This window comes from Giraffa tippelskirchi, chromosome 12, assembly GCF_054371585.1.
Source record: "Giraffa tippelskirchi isolate mGirTip1 chromosome 12, T2T-mGirTip1v1.2.pri, whole genome shotgun sequence".
In the NCBI taxonomy this organism is placed as follows: Eukaryota; Metazoa; Chordata; class Mammalia; order Artiodactyla; family Giraffidae; genus Giraffa; species Giraffa tippelskirchi.
In genome coordinates, this window is record NC_137286.1 from 84,543,944 (window position 1) to 84,563,570 (window position 19,627).

Here is a 19,627-nt window from a genome sequence, read left to right on the forward strand (position 1 = left end):
AATAAATATGGTCACTCCCATAATACAGCTCGTGACACCTTAAGGTATCAAGAGAACCTATGATTGCAGTAGATACATTTTGACAACGTGGGATAAGTCAAGGGAAAGAAGTTGCTCGTGGTTGCATGTCATTTACTTCTGGATATCTCAAGGGTAGGGTGAAGGAGGAGAAAACAAGATCAATTAGATAAGCAGAAGGTTGAATTAGCCATTTAATCAAGTACCTAAGCCACAAAGCACACAGTTCTTAGAGACACCATTATCTTTAATGGAGTTCTTTAGAGCATCTTCAATTTTTCTAATGAAGACAGAAAGCCCCGTCTTTAGTAAAGTGCTTCCCTTCGCTTGTTTGACCACAGAATTATCTATTCCATTTAATCCCCTGGGGAACTGACACTCCCCCACCTTTGTCCCTCATAAAATTACATCCAGAGGGAGTCTGTCCAAATTATTTAATCAAATTATTCTTGCTCTGGCCAATATAAGTGCTTAAATAGCCACACTTAATACTTCTGCTAATGATATTCACTTATCTAAAATTACCCCTTAATTGATAAGATATACAAGCAAAAACACTATTAGGCAAAATGTTAAATGAACTCAAACCATTTAGAATGTTTTCATGTCTACCCCGAAATTTACTTAATCTCCAGTGAGCAGTCTAAAAATCTTCACTATGACTAGCCTGAAACAGCAAAAAGAAAAAGGTTGAAGAAGAGGTGGCATACAAGGAAAGAAAAGTATTTTGGTCTTCAGTGTCTTTACTACGCAAAATCCTGTGATTTTTATTATGGCTCCTGCGTTTCTCAGTTTTGATGAAGAGAAACATCTCAACGTATTTGGAAATACTGGTACTATGCATTTCGTACAAGTGGCTAAAACAGTGCTGAAGTTTTAGCATGTTGACATTGTGCAAAGTGCAGAAATGTTAGTCGCTCGGTCATGTCCAGCTCTTTGTGACCCCGTGGACTGTAGCCCACCCACCAGGATCCTTGGTCTATGGGATTTACCAGACAAGAATACTGGAGTGGGTTGCCATTTCCTTCTCTAGGGGATCTTCCTGACTCAGGGATCGAACCCACGTCTCCTGCTTGGCAGGTGGATTCTTAAGCACTGAACCACCTGGGAAGCCCTACTGAAAAGATTGGAAAGATTTACTCACATGATGAGGATTTTGGATAGTGGGACAGGCATAAAAGCAGGTCCAAAAATTTCTTGAGAGAGCAAGAAGCTGAGACTGGCTTAGGGTTTATGTGTTAGAGAGTAGGCTGCAGTGAGGGTTCCCATGTCCATAACCTGGGGACTGCGTGGTCCAACATTCCACCTGTGCCAAAGGAGGAGCACCCGGGCTTCCTGATCAGCTTAAAAGAATGTAGAAGGCAGGAGAAGGTGTGGGGACTGAAAACTGCCTGCAGCCAGACACCGGAAGCAGTCAGACTCCTGATTACATATGACCTTTATCAGTTATGAAAAGCACATTTTTAATATCAAAAGAAACAACTCAATAACATTTAATATAGAAAGTGTATCAATTATGCCTGGTTCTTAAATATACTTCAAAATCTTATCAAAAGATTATCATCTAGAAATACGTTACTTGGGTCTTTTCTAAAGGAAATGTCTGTTTATAAACAGACCAGGATCATGTCTATGAAAAAAGGGCTGTGAATACAGGCAACAAAACATGGATAACTAGAAGAATTATGAAGTCTCTTCTCCTTAGTGTGAGAGATAACAGAATCCTATCCAACTGACCACTCAGTCAAATCACATCACCCAGTTTTTTGTTAATGTGCACAGCAGGGTGGTCTGAGACTCCCAGCTTCTGTATTTTACCGAAGATCTGAGATCTGATTGGCTGAATGACCAGCTGTAAAGCAGTGGGTCACAGGGGCAGAATTCCTGCAGTATGGTTACAATTCAGTTACAAAAGTATTACGCACATTGCCACCACTTGTCAGAAATGAACTGAATGCCCACTGTGTACCAGGCACCTGCTAGGATCTGCAAATTAAAAGTTAGGTAAAATAAAGTTGTGACTGTCAAGCAATTCAATGTTTATTGGAAATGAAAGGCTTGAGTCAAGTCATTGTTGGAAGGGCTTGAGATTGATTTTGAAAAGAATATAAACAAATGAGTAGGCTGGCCAATGAGCCTTACAACTTTACTCCAAACTGAACAATTTTTATTGGGAAATGTAACAGAATATTTTTGGACCTTTTTTTCAGAAATATGCATGCTAGCTTGGCATTTGGGAATCTTATTTTCAATAGAAATCACTAACCAGTATAATGAAGCATGTTCTATATACTGGTGAAATTCAATCCTTGAAACAGATACAGTGTGTTTTTATATCTCACAATATTGTTACAATATAGAAGTAATATTTTTGTCAAAATGTTTTCTTATATTTGTACCTGAATCCCTTTTCTCTTTTCCTGGGTGATACAAAGGAAACCATTTTATAATCAACACCACAGGGAAAATACAGGTGAGACAATGAAGACAGAGAAGTAGTGGCTTTGTTATTTATTAGCTTGTAGTTATGGCTGCATCAAGGCAAGCAAGTGCCCTGTGCAAGTTAATCATTAGGGATACCAAACATGCTGATAACATGACATACATCAAACTGATTGTCTTTAACTTTTTCCCAATGTTTATTTTTAGATGGAAGAAGGAGCTGGAAAGTAGGACTATAGTGACAGTGATTAGCATCTTAGCTTTCTGGTTTAGGGCAATGATTTTCAAAGGGTGGTCCCCAAGAGCAGCAACATCAGCCTCACCTGAGAACTTGCTAGAAATTCAGATTCTTGAGCCTCACTCCATACCCACTGAGTCAACAACTCTGAGTGAGACCTGGCAATGTGTTTTAATGAGCCTTTAGAGAATTCTGATACATGCTAAAGTCTGTGGGTTTCCCAGGTGGTACAATTGCTAAAGAATCCTCCTGCCAGCATAGGAGATGCAAGGAACATGGGCTCAATCCCTGGGTCAGGAAGATCCCCTGGAGGAGGAAATGGCAACCCACTCCAGTATTCTTGGCTGGGAAATCCGATGGACAGAGGAGCCTGGCAGGCTACAGTCCATGGGGTCGTTAAGAATTGGACAAGGTTGAGCACACAACTAACCTGGAGAACTGCTGGTCTGAGACAATTCAGCACTGATCACAAACTCCCATTTTTTATTCAGAAAAAACCAAAGTTTTACCTACCTACAATCTGAGAAGATGACATAGCAAACTTTTATTGTCATTCAAGCATGCGCTTTGTGGGCCCATCCTTTAACTGCTACCCATGTTACAACCAACACCATTCCATCTGAACACATATGGGTCCCTCTCCCTGAGAGGAATTTTGCTACATACAAAAGCTTTCTATTTTGTTACATTTCCAGTGACATTTTAATGTTCCCAGTGCATTGGTATCCTGACTTTTCTTGCCCTTTGTGGTTCCATGTGACAAAGTGATAACTCTACTGGGTCATTCAGAAATTCCTGGGCGGTGGGGGGGGGGGGGGCTGGGACGATAGGGAGAACCATTTTCTACTAATACAACTGTGGTCTGTTGTTTTCTTTTTAAATCCTTTTCCCCCTAAAAGTAGTTATAACTGTAAGTTCTACAGTGGAATTACTGCTGTCGGATCTAAGGAGGAAAATTGGAGAATTGAATCACAGAGGTAGTAAGATTAATGGGTTAAGTTTCTTGTAGATAATAACTTTTCATTTTGGTTTGTGCCAAAGCAAAGATATTGTGTGGACAGATTATGTAACTATTCATCTGGGAGAAGACAAAGAAGGAGGAAAAGAAGCAAGGAAAAAGAAGAAAAAATATGTATATAATGTTAATTTCAGACAGAGCAGACTTTAAACAAAGGTAAGTTATCAGGGATAAAGAAGGACATTGTGTGTGTGTGCATGTGTGTGTGCATGTGTGTATACGTATGCACTCAGTCATGTCTGACTCTTTGCAACCCCCTTAGACTGTAGCCTGCCAGGCTTCTCTGTCCATGGGATTTTTCAGGCAAGAATACTGGAGTGGGTTGCCATTTCCTTCTCCAGGGGATCTTCCTGACCCAGGGATCGAACCTGCATCTCCTACATGGACAGGCAGATTCTTTACCACTGAGCCACCTGGGAAGCCCAAAGAAGGTCATTCATCATATAATGACAAAGAGGTTAATTCTTCAAAAACACGTAACAATCCTTAAAATGTATAAGCCTAGCAACAGAGCGTCAAAGTATGTACAGCAAAAACCAATAGAATTGCAAAGAGAAACAGATAAATCTACTATTATAGTTGCAGACTTCAACATCCCTCTATCAGAAACAGACAGGTCCAGGAGGCAGAAAATCAGTAAGGATATAGTTGAACTCAATTGGACCATCAATCAACTGGATATAATTGATATCTATAGACTGCTTCATCCAACAATGGCAGAATACACATTTTTCTCAAGAGCACATGGAACAACTCACCAAGACAGACCACATTCCAAGCCATAAAACACACTTTTACAATTTTAAAGAATAGAAATCATATAATGTCTACTTTCAGACAACAATGGAATGAAACTAGAAATCAATAATCAAAGATAACTGGAAAATTCCCAAATATGTGGAGACTTAACAACACACATCTAATTAACACAGAGATCAAAGAAGAATTCTGAAGAGAAATTAGATAATATATGGAACTAAATGAAAATGAAAAGCATAATATATTAAAATTGTGTCTTCTTCAATTTATTTCATCAGTGTCTTGTCATTTTCAGCGTATAGGTCTTAGTTAAATTTTTCCTGTGTTTAAGAATCAATACTGTTAAAACACCCATATTGGGACTTCTCTGGCAGTCCAGTGGTTAAGACTCCACGCTTCCAATGCAGAGGATGCGGGTTTGAGCCCTGGTTGGGGAACTGAGATCTCACATGCTGCACAGCGTGGCCAAAAGAAAAAAAATGCCCAAAGCAACCTTAGAGTCGATAAAACTCCTATCAAGATTCCAATGGCATATGTCACAGAACCAGAACAGATAATAAAACTAAGATCATGGCATCCGGTCCCATTGTGGGTGTGTGCTAAGTCTCATCAGTTGTGTTCAACTCTCTGAGACCCCATGGACTGTAGACTGCCAAGCTCCCCTGTCCATGAGATTCTCTAGGCAAGAATACTGGAGTGGGTTGCCATGCCCTCCTCCAGAGGACCTTCCCAACCCAGGGATTATACCTGCATCATCACTTCAGGACAAATAGAATGGGAAAAAGTGAAAACAGTGGCAGACTTTCTTTTCTTGGGCTCCAAAATGACTGTGGATGGTGACTTCAGCCATGAAATTTAAATATGCTTGCTCCTTGAAAGAAAAGCTATGACAAACCTAGACAGCATATTAAAAAGCAGAGACATCACTTTACCGACAAACATCTGTATAGTCAAAGCTATGGTTTTTCCAGTAGTTGTGTATGGATGTGAGAGTTGGACTATAAAGAAGGCTGAGTGCTGAAGAATTGATGCTTTTGAATTGTGGTGCTAGAGAAGACTCTTGAGAGTCCTTTGGTCTGCAAGGAGATCAAACTAGTCAATATTAAAGGAGATCAACCCTGAATATTCATTGGAAGGACTGATGCTGAAGATGAAGCTCCAATAGTTTGGCCACCTGATGCAAAGAGCCAAATTATTGGAAAAGACCCTGATGCTTGGAAAGACTGAAGGCAAAAGGAGAAGGGGGAGGGCAGCAGAGGATGAGATGGTTAGATAGCATCACTGACTCAACGGACATGAATTTGAGCAAACTCTGGTAGATAGGGAAGGACAGGGAAGCCTGGCGTGCTGCAGTCCATGGTGTTGCAAAGAGTCAGACGTGACATAGTGACTGAACAACAACAATGACGACAGAACAGATAATTCTAAAAAATTGTATGGAGTGACCAAAAAAAATCCTAAATTGACCAAAAACCTTGAGAAAGAAGAACAAAGCTGGAAGTATCATATTCCCTATTCCAAACTATGTTACAAATGTATAGTAATCAAAGCAGATTGTTACTGGCACAAAAATAGATACACAGATCAATGGGACAGAATTGAGAGCCCAGAAATAAATCCACACATAAATGGGTAATTAATTTATGATAAAGGAGCAAAAAATATATACAACTGGGAAAAGGACAGTCTCTTCCATAAATAGTGTTGGGAAAACTGGACAGTCAAATGCAAAAGAATAAAACTAGACCACTATCTGACATCATACACAATATTAACTCAAAAGGAATAAATACTTGAATACATGAGACCTGAAACCATAAAATTCTTAGAAGAAAGTATAGACATAGAAGAATGTCATTGACATTGTACTTAGTGATGTTTTCTGTAAATCCAACCAAAGGCAAGGGAAACAAAAGCAAAAACAAACAAATGGGACTACATCAAACTAAAAAGCTTCTGCACAGTGAAGGAAAACATCGAAATGACAGGGAGGCCCACTGAATGGGTGAATATATTTGCAAATCATATATCTAACAAGAGGTTAATCCCCCAAATACAAAGGATTCATACAACTCAGAATTAATTTTTTTTGCATTCACTCCAATTAAAAGCAAACACTCCAATTAAAAAGTGGACAGAGAATCTGAATAGACAGTTTTCCAAAGAGGATATACAGATGGCCAACAGGCACATGGATAGATGTTCAGCATCACTAATTATTAGGGAAATTAAAATCAAACCACAATCAGATATCACCTCATACCTGTTAGAATGCCATTATTGAAAAGACAAGAAATGTTGGCGAGGATATGGAGAAAAGGGAACCTTCATATACTGTCAGTAGGCCTATAAATTGGTGCAGTCACTATGGAAAACAGTACAATAATTCCTCAAAAAAAAAAAAAATTAAGAATGGACTACCATATGATCCAGCTATTTCACTCCTTGGTATTTATCTGAAGAACATGAAAACAAAATCCAAAAAGATATGTGCACCTCTATGTTTATCATAGTGGTATTTATAATAGTCAAAATATGGAAAATTTAAATGATGAATGAATGGATTAAGACGATGTGGTATATATACATGATGGAGTACTACTAAGCCATAAAAATAAATGAAATTCTGCCATTTGCAACAACATGGATAAAGTTAACTCAGATAAACCAGTTAGAGAGAGACAAAAATTGTAGGATTTCACTCATTTGTGGAGTCTAAAAAAATAAAACAAAACCAATCTCATAGACACAGAAATCAGACTTAGAAATATGCATTTAAAGTTCCTCTATACCTTTTCGTGGCTTGATAAATCATTTATTTTTAGCACTGGATACTATTCCACTGTCTGGAGGTGCTATAGTTTATTTAGCCACTCACTTACCACTAAAGGACATCTTGGGTCTTCCCTGATGGCTCAGTGGTAAAGAATCTGCCTGCCAATGTGGGAGACCCGGGTTCAATCCCTAGGTCAGGAAGATTCCCTGGAGAAGGAAATGGCAGCCCACTCCAGTATTCTTGCCTGGGAAATCCCATGGACGGAGGAGCCTGGTGGGCTACAGTTCATAGGGTGACAAAAGAGTCAGACACAGAGACTAAACAACAATAAAAACAACAAAAGGACACCTTGATTGCTTCCAAGTTTGGGCAATTATGAATAAAGCTGCTGCTGCTCAGTTGTTCAGTTGTGTCCGACTCTTTTTGACCCCATGGACTGTAGCCCACCAGGCTCCTCTGTCCATGGGATTCTCCAGGCAAGAATATTGGAGTGGGTTGCCATTTCCTTCTCCAAAATAAAGCTGCTACATACCTCTATTTGCATTTTTGTGTGCACATGAATGTTCAGCTCCTTTGGTAGAATACCAAGCAGCACTTTTGCTAAATTATATATTAAAAGTGTATTTATTTCTTTAAGAAACACCAGATTGGCTTCCATAGTGCTGTACCATTTTGCATTGCCACAAGCAATGAATGAAAGACGATAATTTAAGTAATGGTGTGCTCTCCACTGTGCCTATAACATGAGCAGTATGATAGAGTGATGGGTGAGTTATAAGACAGGAATGATTTGTTGGGATCAGCTAGTAGGGAGATTTGAATGCATTATAAGGAGTTTATAGTCCAAATTATGATAATAGTAGAGAGAATGATGAGGAGTGAGGAAGTTAAGAGAGAAAATTGGTCTGGCTTAGTGATCATTCGGTATACAGGAGGAGTGTCTCACTTAAGCAACTGAGCCTGATGCTGTCATGCAGGTTAAGGAACAAAGGAGATATACATTCAGGAGCAGAAAAAGCTGATGCACGCAGTTTAAATATATCAAGGGTAGGTGCCTGTGGAAATATCCAGGTGGAGACGTCTGGCTGGAAGTACAGTCTGAGATTCAGAAACCTGATTAAATCAGGAAGTATAAATTTAAAAATTCATCAACAGATCAATTTAAAATGGGCCAAATGCAACAGGAAATGATGCTAGCAGCTGGGGAAAATGTTAGACCAAATAGAGAGAAGAGTCATGTGGAAACTGACTAAATGGGGGAAACAAAGAGAAACCAGTGGAGAAGGCCATGAAATAGTGGTCAGACAGGAAGAAAGAAACTACAAAGACAGGAAAACTGGAAGTTGAGTTGGGGAGGAGTTTTCCAAAAGTTCTCCACCATATCCATGACAACGCTGGGTTCACGGAACCTCAGTGAGCATATATTTATGGCACTGCTTTCCAGGCATGCATCTGCAGTCAAAGAACCCCTGACTAATCCCTGCAAAATCTGGAAATCTTTACTCTACCTATATAATTACTCTTCATCAGCAAGATGCTAGGCAAAGAAATAATGCAGAACTACAAATCAGTAATTACAACACATTAGTTCTAATCTAGAAAACAGATAACCTCATTAATTTAAAGCAACTTGGTAGTGAGAAGCTTACATTATGCAATATTTTAAATTCAATTCTAGTCTATAGTACAATGACAAAAATCTGTGGTTAATGAAGGCTTGTTAAGTGAGACTTGCTGAAGTTGCTCTGGTGAAAAAGAGAAGAGGAAATCTCTTTGCTTTTGTAAATAGACACTCCTAAAAGACATGAGGTCTTCCCTGATGGCTCAGCAGTAAAGAATCTACCTGCCAATGCAGGAAATGCGGGTTCCACTCCTGGGTTGAGAAGATCCCCAGGAGAAGGAAATGGCAACCCACTCCAGTATTCTTGTCTGGGAAATGCCATGGACAAAGGAGCCAGGCAAGCTACAGTCCACGGTACAACGAAAGAGTCAAGAGTTGGACATGATTTAGAGTCTCAATAACAGCAACAAAAGATGGAAGGAAGATGTAGATTAACTCGCCTCTTTGTGATGTTGTCTACAGTTTTTCTATACTTAGGAAATCCTTTTCCAAGGATACTTCAAAGACTTTAGCCTCATTTGAAAAACTAAATATTTGTATAGTTTATTATTACTTATCCCAAATTAACGAGATTTTATTACCTGTGGCCTTTTCTACTCCATTGTGTCTGCGTTTCTTTCTTCCTCCTCCCACACCCCCACCCTGCGTCTCCTCCCCTCCAGTTCCTTCCTGCCACGCTCTCAGATTTTGACAGACCGTCTCTTCAATTCTGATGGCAAGCATTTCCCATTATATAACTACACACTCAAGCCTTGCCCCGCACACGTCTGGGTGATTGGCAGATACTTGTTTTCAGAATTGGAAACAGCTGAAAGTGACATTCAAGGATTCAAAAACAACTTGGTCGGGAAATAAATCTTTGGCTGGGGAAAAATGACTCTCTCTTTGCCAGGCAATAGCCTTATAATTTATCATTTATTGGAAAAGAAGAATGCATTTTGAGGATAGCATCGGACTAAAACTGATTACAGATATTAAGCAACATCTCTGTGGGCCATTACTCATGCTGTATGTGCGAACTGAGTGCCTCTGGAAGGCGGCAACTGATGAGCATGCTGTGTTGCATTGTCGTAATTGTTAGTATCATAAACAACGGTATGTGACGGGGTTACAGCAGATTAGAGAGAATGAAGTGCCTTGTGTAGTCTCCTCTAGAAAGAGGAAACAAGGCATTATTTCACTGTGACATTAACTATTGATTTGGGTTTTTGTTTGCTTATGGTTCCTAATGGTGATGATAACTCCAGAGAAATATCTATGGCTTATTCATTTCAAAAGCCACCGTAAGTGATAGCTTAAGCTGTTCCAACTTTGTGCTGTTGCATCTGAAATAGAAAGAAGGTTTTATTTTCAGTGTTAGAAAAACAGAAGAGACTCAAGAGAGCTGAACCAAGTGTTTTGTAACCAGGACCCCAAAGACCTTGGACACTGGATAAAAAATACAATGAGAACCAAGAGGGATGGGATCGCTCTTAGCAGTGAACTCACAGAGCACTTATCCATATTCCCTTTTGACATTTGTCACCTTCTATTTGTGTCATATTTACTTCAAATACCACTTTAGTTACTACCCTGGACTATAAATATCTGAGATTGTAGCTTATACATCTATGCTACCTCCTTCGCACCCAGCTCAGTAACATGTTAGATGCCAAAGAAAAACATTAGTTTCTTGATAGATGAATAGCATGAGTTACTTGTTACAACTCATCTCCATCTCCTTGATTCTATAAAAACATAAAGTCTAGATTAGGCAAGACTGCATAACAGTAAACTAGAATGGTTTTTAGAATGGGGATGCGTCGTTGTTTACATTTCTTCCCATCAGTCCTTAATTTTTCGTTAAAGCAATACTGGTACTTGATAATATGTATATATTATTCGGGAAGAGTTCCACTTTTGAAGAAAAGTGTAGCCTCTGGAGAAAACACTGTAGTGTCATGCCTTTTAGGTCCCCACAACTTGCTGTGCAGAGTGAGGTAGTAATTAGCACTACACAGTCCTCTCCAGGCAGCTAATAAATGTAGATATTTACTAAGGGAAAAAAAAGAGAGTCTGTGAATATAAACCCTACAAATGCAAATACAGTAAGGATCCGAAAAGTAACACTAGTGCATTCTGTTAGTAAACCCTTCTACAAGCAGCACGGCTAGGCCTCGAAGGACGCTGTGGAACAGAACAGACAACATTTTGAACATCCTCTATCCTCACGTTCCTGGACACATTCCTTCACCCCACAGACAATGCTTATACCAGAGAAAGGAAAACCAGAAAAATGAATGAGCCAAGTGTTCATGTCCAGAAGTTACATGAAAAAAAGGATAAAACCAAAGAAAGTAGGATAAAATGTATTTTAAAAATAGGACTAGAAATTGATTTTTAAACATACAGAAGATCAACAAAGCAAAATATTTCTCTGGGAAGATTAAAATAATAGACAATTTCCAGTATGATTGATCAAGAAAAAAATCAGAGACATGAATAAAAAGTATAACTATTAGGAACGGGACAGGTAGTATGCTATACTGATGAAGGTTAAAGCAATGAATCTACAACAATTGAATTTGGAGAATTAATGATAGACTATTGGGACCCTATGGAGAAGACTTCTTTCTGGCTAGAAATCCTGGTCTTGTCTCACTTCAAATCCAGTGAATGACTGGGTACTTATAAGCTAAATGTCATTACATTACAATGACCACAGCTGAGGGGTGCATGTGTGTGTGCTAAGCTGCTCCAGTCGTCTCTGACTCTTTGCAACCCTATGGACTGTAGCAGGCTCCTCTGTCCATGGGATTCTCCAGACAACAATACTGGAGTGGGTTGCCGTGCCCTCCTCCAGGGGATCTTCCTGACCCAGGGATCAAACTTGCGTCTCCTAGGTCTCCTACATTGGCAGGCAGGTTCTTTACCACTAGCGCCACCTGGGAAGCCCAAAGCTGAGGGGTATGTAGGGTTCACACTCCAAATAAAGTTCATAAGAAAAACTGCATGTTAATAAATAATTCAGTTCAGTTCAGTTCAGTCGCTCAGTCATGTCCGACTCTTTGTGACCCCATGAATCGCAGCACACCAGGCCTCCCTGTCCATCACCAACTCCCAGAGTCTACCCAAACCCATGTCCATCAAGTCGGTGATGCCATCCAGCCATCTCATCCTCTGTCGTCCCCTTCTCCTCCTGCACCCAATCCTTCCCAGCATTAGGGTCTTTTCCAATGAGTCAACTCTTCGCATGAGGTGGCCAAAGTATTGGAGTTTCAGCTTCAACATCAGTCCTTCCACAATTAGCAAACACGAAACAACTAAATATGAAACACCAGGCCATCAAAAGATTTTGCTCCAACGGTCTTTCAAAACCCTAGCTATGGTTCAACGTCCTTTTCAAAGGCCACCTACTCCTTGCTCCCTGTGATATTCTTCTATTAGATATGACCTTTTTCTCCTGTGAACACTCCTAGTATCTTTTTGGTTATATGAGTCATAAGTAATGTTTTCACCTTCATGCTTACGGTAGCATAAGACTCTTAAGAGGATGATCAGGATCTTACTCATCATCTAGGCTGATTCACCCCCTGACAACCAGTAGGCAAGAGCTTTCAGAGGTGGAGGGAGGAAGCTACATGTAGAAACATAAAATCGGTCATTGGGGTCTGATCGGTGTCATCTTGATAGTTTTAAGTACGGTTAATCTTCAGTTCCAGGGTTGGTTTGTTCCCATTTCCTTGAGGCCAATTCTCAGAACTGTGACAGCTTAAGTCATGGCTACAGTATGGTCTTCATGTAGTTAACGTCTTTGACCTTGTGGGGGTTTCAGATTCTATAAGACAGCTCACCAGATATGCCTCAGAATATTATCCATAGCTCATGAGAAGAAACTAAAGGCTCTCAACTATGTTCAATGGCTAAACTATTATTATGTATTTTTGTTGGACTGTTTTCCTTTGTTTCTGCATTCTCCCACTTCTCAGATTAAACTTACTCTTTGGCTACAGTTTTTCCAGAGACAAAAGGCAAGCTGAGGACATGGTAGGTGGGAGCAAAGACCCTAGGGTCCTACCCTGTTTCACTGCTGGTGTTAGAATATCACTGTCCATCCTTCAGTCATAATCCTGCTTTCAGAATGCATACTACCATGAAGAATAAAATGAAAATCTTTTCAGCATAGTTGATACATCATTGACTCAATAGACATGAGTTTGAACAATCTCCAGGAGACAGTGAAGGACAGGGAAGCCTGGCATGTAGTCCATGGGGTTGCAAAGAGTCAGACATGACTGAGCGACTGAACAACAAGTCCCCCAAATTCATTCATTCCATTAATTAAAGAATCTTTCTGAGCGGTCACTTTGTTCCAGGGAGAGTGCTAAGTGTTGGAAATACAAAGCTAATGATATAGAATGTAGCCCAACCCTCAGAATGTATAGTCTAGTGACACAGACAGACAAGTCATTCATAATGCAATTACAATACGATGCAGTAAGCAATTAGAAATTGGTATAGAAGCACATGGCAGGACATTGAAGCCAGGCTCTGGTACAGACAGCTTTTCAGAGGCAGTGGCACTTGAATTGAGTTTTGAAGGAAAGGTGGGAGATAGCCAAACAAAGAAGTTAGGGATGGGCAGTCTGAGGACAGGGTGTAGTGTGTGGAGACTCTGGAGAGTTTAGTTTTGAAGCAGTTGTTCTCTGTCCTTTAAGCTTTCTGTTGCCAAGTTCTGAATGTCCTGCTTCTTCAACTACGTGGCTTAAAACAACAGAAATGTGTTCTTTTTCTCCCTTTATCGAAAACACATTTTAAGTGTGTTCTTTCACAGTTCTGGAGGCTAGAAGTCAGAAGTCAAAGCGGCAGCAAAGCCACTCTCACTGCGGAGGCTCTAGAGAATACTTTCTCGCCTCTTCCAGCTCTGGGGATTGCTTCACTTGGCTTGTGGCTACATCACTCCAATCTCCACCTCTGTCTTCACTATTCTCTCTGTATCTCTGCTCTGTGAGTCTCTTACAAGGACACTTGTCATTGGACTTAGGACCCACTCCAATGATCTACAATGACCTGCTCATCTCTAGATCCTTAACTTAATCACATCTGCAAAGATCTTTTTTTTTTTCCCAAAATAAAAGGGCCACCTTCGCTGTTCACCTGAAACTTCCACAGCATTGTTAATCAGCTATACCCTGATACAAAATAAAAAGTTTGAAGTTTGAAAAAAAAATAAAATAGGGATTACGGAAAAAAATGAAAATAAGTTTCTAAATTAAAAAATAATTAGGAAGCCTAACAGGGTATCTGTTATAAGCATTATTTTAAAACTATTTTTGAAACTTACACTTCATACATTTAGAATGAAACAGAAATAGGATGTTTATAACCTTATCTTTTAATCTCTCTCCAAAGATTAAATGGTCATTATTTCATACAAGGTGTGTACACACAAAAATCCCAAGGAAATAAATAGAACTTTTTTTCATTAAAAGCAGGGTCACATTTACAGGTTCAGGGGATTAGGACATGGACATATATTTTCAGGGGCCACCATTCAACCAACTACAGTTGTGACTGTAAGCTTGAATTCCAAATAGCATCCATTTCCACTAGCCAGTCAATAGGGAAGTGCTCAGTAGTGCTGAATGCCGTTTTATAAGTTCATGATTTAAACAGCACTTGTCAAACTTTCATCTTCCTAGTATCTTCCAGTGCTCTTTAAGATTTTATTTTTGGTCATGAATTTAGCAATATAATTTGGCTTTAAATTTCTGAGGAAAGTAATAAAAAATGTTTGGGGATATAAGTTACATTTATATCTGAAAGCAAATTTTTTTTAGAGTTCTGATGTTCAATATAATATTTCTAATAGCATTGACACAAGAGCCTACAAATACAGAGTGAGGTGATTTTCTTTTCAAAAGTCAGTATATTGTGTTCTGAGCACTTTTGAGAAATCACCGTATTTTGATGAAATAATTCAATTCTGAATGCTGTCACCAGAAATGAAGAATTTTCTTCATCTTTTCTTTCTTTTTTTTTTTTTATAACGAAATCAGTGCCTTGGACATGATGTTTTACTTCCCAAGAGGGAATAATATCTCTGGTTAGGTGGAAATGGTTTTTGTTTTTTTTTTTCAGTGAAGAAACTGCTACCACAAATTTTTAGAATAATATTTTAACTTCAGTGTTAAAAGCCTGTGTAGGAAAAACTTTTAGTGTCATTGGTAATCTATGGATTAATGACTACAATAAGCTGTATGTGGATTCTGTAAGATGACCTTTATTTTAAAAAATAAAAATATTTTTCTTGTCTAGAAGCAAAAGATGAGCCTGGGAGAAATTCTGAAATGGTGAAAAGCTGTAAAACTCAATGTAATATATGAGATTTGATTATAGTGATTAGTAAATGTCCCATATCATTTTGTGTACATGTTTGGCCAACCAATTTTTACTAATAAATCCATCTTTATTGAAACTGTCTGCAACCCTTAGTATATGTGAGTGTTGTTGTTGTTTAGTCACTAAGTCATGTCCGACTCTTGAACCCCATGGACTGTAGCCCAACAGGCTCCTCCGTCCATGGGATTCTCCAGGCAAGAATACTGGAATGGGTTGCTATTTCCTTCTCTAGGGGATCTTCCCGATCCAGGGATCAAACCATTTCCTGCATTGGCAAGTGGATTCTTTACCACTGAGCCACCAGGGAAGCCCATATGTGAGTGTGCTGTGTTGGGCTTAGTTACTCAGTTGTGTCTGATTCTTTGTGACCCCATGAACTGTGGCCCTCCAGGCTCCTCTGTCCATGGGGATTCTTCAGGCAAAGAATACTGGAGTGGGTTGCCATGCCCTTCTCCAGGGGATCTTCCCAACCCAGGGATCGAACCCAGGTCTCCCACATTGCAGGTGGATTCTTTACCATCTGAGCCACCAGGGAAGCCTATGAATACTGGAGTGGGTAACCTATCCCTTCTCCAGGAGATCTGCCTGACCCAGGAATAGAATCAGGGTCTCCTGCATTGCAGGCGGATTCTTAAAACAGTTAGCTACCAGAGAAGCCCATATGAGAAATGTAGGTATGCTCAGAAACATGTGTCTGAGGTGAATTCACGCCTTGGCCTCAGTGGTGCATTTTTGAGAGTTATAAACCTACTCACGCTGTCTTAATGTGTACTGCAGCCTGCTGACACTCTGATTAATTGCCAGTTGAATTGAGTACTTGAATACCGAGGTCATTCTGTAGCATGTGAAAAAAAGTAACAAAAACTCAATTTGCACTTTTTCCTAGAGTGTTCACTTCTTTACTGTAGGGAGTCAATGTCCAGGAGCTGTTTCCTCCTTTCAGGTCTAGTTCACATTTGGGTGAAGAGTCTGATCCAAGTATCTGAAGTATCCTGTCAAACTGGTTTAGCCTCGTCTCTGTCTTTATCAAAATTCTCAAGTCATAGATTTGAGGATTGAAGAACTTTTAAGAAGACATCCTATACCTGCAGATCTCACTGACCTCAGATATCTGAGGTCACTCCATCTTCTTTTCTGAATGTTTCCTTTCATATAGGTCACCATGTGGGTATTGTACGTCGCTGTTAACTTTGGCCATGGTAGACTGGACCAAGGATAAGGTCTCTGTCATCTGGCAGCTGGTGGGGAGCCCTCAAGGTACCTAGCACCAGAGTTTACCACAACAAGGACCTACTATATGGACAAGCATGAGCAGCCTTGGATAGATTCTCTTTGGGGGGAGGTTGAAGGAGAAATCTCCCAAGTCAGTAGAGTATAGAGTGATCCAGGCGTGCAGAGACAGACCACGAAGGCAGTGAGCAGGAGCTGTGTAGCACTAGAGCCAGGAGCAAGCAGAAGACATGAATAAAATAAGTTGATATCAAAATTGCAAAAAGAAGCAACTGATGGGAAAAGTAGATGCAGAGATTGAAACAGAAACTTGGCCCAGAAATAAAATTTCTGTTCTTGCCCTCAAGCTACTGTCAGACTATCAGAGTTGATGTTGTATGCTGCAGGTGCTGAATGGCACCCAGCGTCACTATGATCCGGGCTGTGTGCTTTTGAGACAGCATCAGTTTTCCATACTTCTCCATGTACTTCATTAAAGAAGATAACGTGAGGCTATTTCTGTTCTTTGCATTTGCAAGAACCTAAACAAACACTGGAGAAGGCAATGGCAACCCACTCCAGTATTCTTGCCTGGAGAATCCCATGGACAGAGGAACCTGGCGGGCTACAGTTCAGGGGATCACAAGAGTCAGACACGATTTAGCACTCTCTTTCTTCTTTTCAAACAAACACTAGGGCTTTCCAGGTGGCTCAGTGGTAAAGAATCTGCCTGCCAATGCAGAAGGTGCAGGAGATGTGGGTTTGATGCCTGGGTCAGGAAGATCCCCTGGAAGAGGGCATGGCAACCCATTCCAGTATTCTTGCCTGGAAAATCCCATGGACAGAGGAGCTTGGTGGGTACAGTCCATGGGGTTGCAAAAGAGTGGGACATGACTTAGCGACTAAACAACAACAAACACACACTATGTCCTCAAAATGAGGCAAAGGATAGAGTTAGATAAGCAAAATTAAAACATGAATTCATAATTTTGACAGTCAAATATAATCATTTAACAATATTTTCACTGAAGCACTGTATGCCAGGCAAAGTACTTCATTGCTTCAAATGTGGACAAAAGACATACTCCAAAGAAGGCAGCTCTGAAAGCCAGAAAGCTGCTAATTCTGGATTTGAGATACAAGTAACTACTCTTGAGACTGGACTGCCTAGAAGGTAATTAGGTTGTTTGTCCAGGGACCGTTCAGATAAATAGAATTTTCACCTTTAGAAGTGAAATCAATAGGGGAGGGTTGCCCCAGCAACCTTAGTCTGTGTCCTAATGGAGATCTTTCCATCCTGCATCGTAAAATTTCATCACTTTGCCCTGCTGAGCAGTCAAGAGCAATTTGTGCATGATTGTCAGTCTGATGTCTGATGATAAGCATTTCTCATTAATTCAAATGTGATGGAGAAGAGAAAATAGTTGTGTTGGTTTCCTAATATGTGAAGGTTTCCTCTCTTCTGAATCCAACGTATGACATTTCTATTATCTGAACAATGTAAGTGCCTGTTTTTTATTCCACTTTAAGTCTTTGTTGTCTCTGAATCAGGCTCATTTCTTTACAGACCAAAAAAAAAAACAAAAAAACTTGCTTCATTGTCTTGCTTATTATGAGTCCTCCTGAAGAGCTGAAGGACATCTATTTGCGTTTATTAATTAAATTTGGGACAAATTTCATTCTTTTGTGGCAATAAAAGGCTTACTGATCCCTAGTGGGGCAGAATGTCTTCTTTATTAGGATTCATTCCATTTTTGTGAGCCTCATTAAGTTTGGGGGTCCAATAACTATACTGTTTACAAAGGTGAGCACAGAGGACGTATTGATCCATGGAAGTTATCATAAAAATCAAAGCTAGAGAATGTTGCTAACAATCACAAATATTTTCTTGTAATTTAACTATTTCAATAACAATTTCTAGTAACAGAGATTGTCGTTTTTAAAAAAGGAGCTTAGGCTGTGGACTAGACAGAGTCTCAACTTCTGGCTTCATGATTTCCCAGAAACGTGGTCTCTACACTCCCTGAACAGCTCAGTTTCTGCCTTGACAAGGAACTAGCAAAACCTGCGTTATCTCCTGGGCAGGGCAGCAGTGAAGCTCAAAGGAGAGACTCACGTGGAAAGTGCTATGCCAACAACAATTCCTTTTCAAAAGCAAGGTGATAGGATGGTGAATGCTGTGATGCAAAGGCAGGCTTCTGGTCTTTGTTGCTTTTAATGATTTTATATATGATTATTATCCAGGGAGTGTGCTAGGGGTATGCAGACAAAATGAGAAGTGTCAGAATAAAACATTCAAAACACCCTGGAAACACAATGACAGATATCAGCTCCTTCAAAACTCTACATTTACATAAATATTTTTCTTTATGAAATTTCCATGAATTGGAAGGTGACAATGCAGCTTTTTTTTTCCCATTCCATCCACATCCCTACAATATTGACAGAAATGAGCTGAACTTAACAAAATGAAATAATAGCAATTTAGCTTAAGACTTGAAGACAAAGACAAGATGACAAATAAGATTCATTTTTTCCTCCCACTTCCTTTTCTGTTTTTTGTCTCATTCATTGAATAATTCATACACTTTACATCTTGAAAGGAATAATTACAGTAATCAGAAGCTGATGTTTTATGAGCTATAAATTTTGAGAAGCAGATTTTTCCTCCTGGCATCAATGTGATTTTAACTAATACGTATCTTTAATCTACTAATTAGATAGCATGTAGCTAATGACACAGAGCAACGTTATCCTGTGTTGTTAATGTTATCAATGTTAAATACTCAGGAATTGATAACATGAACTCTACCCCTGGTCTGAATGAGTTATATATTAAAAGGCCTAGGAAAGAATGAATTTTAAAAGTGTACCCTTTGAAGTGAACAAAACAAAGCGGAAGTGGACTTCCCTAGTGGTGCAATGGATGGGAGTCTGCCTACCAGCGCAGGGGACACGGGTTCAGTCCCTGGTCTGGGAGGATTCCACAGGCTGCAGGGCAGCTGAGCCTGAGCGCCACCACAGCTACTGAGCCTGTGCTCTTAGAGCCCTTGCTCCACAACAAGAGAAGCTACAGAGATATGCAGCCCACATACCACAACGGAAAGTGGCCCCCACTCTGCAATTAGAGAAAGTCCAATGCAGCAATGAGCACCCAGCGCAGCT